This window comes from Gavialis gangeticus, unplaced genomic scaffold (assembly GCF_001723915.1).
Source record: "Gavialis gangeticus isolate Ggan-Ray unplaced genomic scaffold, GavGan_comp1, whole genome shotgun sequence".
NCBI classification, from domain to species: Eukaryota; Metazoa; Chordata; order Crocodylia; family Gavialidae; genus Gavialis; species Gavialis gangeticus.
Genome location: NW_017729022.1, coordinates 57,996,095 through 57,997,452, shown reverse-complemented (window position 1 = coordinate 57,997,452; position 1,358 = coordinate 57,996,095). Strand labels below are relative to the sequence as shown.

The 1,358-nt window shown below is 54.2% G+C and overlaps 1 protein-coding gene across 1 annotated transcript in view; it reads left to right on the top strand.

Moving 5' to 3' along the window:
• The first annotated feature begins 845 nt into the window (after nt 1–845).
• The window catches only part of ELK3 (ELK3, ETS transcription factor), a 61,930-nt gene continuing 61,417 nt past the window's right edge, over nt 846–1,358 (top strand). Inside the window, exon 1 of the mRNA XM_019515051.1 lies at nt 846–1,254. The gene's annotated coding sequence lies outside the window, so the exon portion shown is untranslated. The remainder of the gene's footprint in view (nt 1,255–1,358) is intronic.

Sequence of the window (1,358 nt, the reverse complement as noted above, 5' to 3'; positions counted from 1 at the left end):
CCCGGGTTTCACTTGCCGTCAGCCATAGGGCCACAGAAGCAAGCTAGGGAGGAGTCTCCCAGTTTCAGAAAGTGGGCGTAAAGCCAAGATCTTTCCACTGGAAATGAAAGTGGGAGGATAACCAACAGAGCTGTCCCTAGGGGTGTGTGGGACATATCAACCTGTGTGGGGCCAGTGGGTGGTGAGCAGCCAGAGTGCTGCATGGGGAGTCGGGGAGAGCCAGTGGCCAGAGCATGGAGTTGGGGGTGAGGGTGGCGAGTGGCCGGAGCACAGCACAAGGTGGGGGGTGGCAAGTGGCTAGAGCACGGAGCCAGCAGCACGTGATAGCCACAGTAGGACCTGTACAGCATTGTCCGTGGGCCCCCCAAAGCGAGGGGCCTGGGGCGGTCACCCTGATTTCTCCTCCTCAGGACGGCCCTGGTAACTATACATTACCTCTGCCCAGGTACTAACCCATGTCAGAAAAGTGGTTATCCTGTCTCTGGGAAACTCACTGCACTGATCATGGTGTTTCCCCTGACCCCAGGGCAGTCCTGGAGAGTTGGCAACCCTAACACTGAGGGTGTTCAATATCTGGCTGCACCCACTACAAACTCCTTGGGACAAGGGGTACAACTCCTCCAATCTCTTGTAGAGCAGCGAGCCCATGGTGGGTGCTTAGCAAAAAGGACCTAAGACACAGATGCCTCGTCTTTGTCAACTCAGAGCCATTCTTTTGAGAAAAGCCGCTTATTTTGCAAAGCCCTCTTTATGCTTTTAGTAGCTGTGTTGATGGGCCAAGTTTGTTGAGCTGGGTTGAAGCTCCTCCCCGGGGGTGTAGAACAGGAAGAGGTGGAGGTCAGAGGGAGCCGCTGGAGCTGTGTGTGTGTGTGCGCAGAGTTACCGTTACCATTTTACTATGTGTGTGTCTTATATTACAGCAATGCTGCACATCAGTGGCCAGAGAGAGGGGAGAGGGGAGGAAAAGCCTGTTTACACAGACTGCAAACCGCCTGGGGAATAATGCAGGAAAGGAAGTGAGCCGGCTCTCTGTCTGACTGCTCCAACTTCCTGCTCTCTCTCTCTCTCTCTCACACACACACACACCAAGGGGGGGGGAAAAGAAGAAGGAAAAAAAAAGGGAAAAAAATCCGGATCTCATTACAAGAGCAACAGAGCGTTTGCAGGAGGACTGTCAGCATGGAAAACCAGGGGATTTTAGCCAGCTCCCTTTAAACGACAAGGAGAGATTGGGAAAAGCCCGGCCAATTCTGGGTAGGTGCAAGGGCGGCTGGGCTGGGGCTGAAGGAGCGCAACAAAGTTTGCGTGTGTGTAGGGGAAGGGGGAACTGGACACGTGTGTGTGTGTGTGTGTGTGTG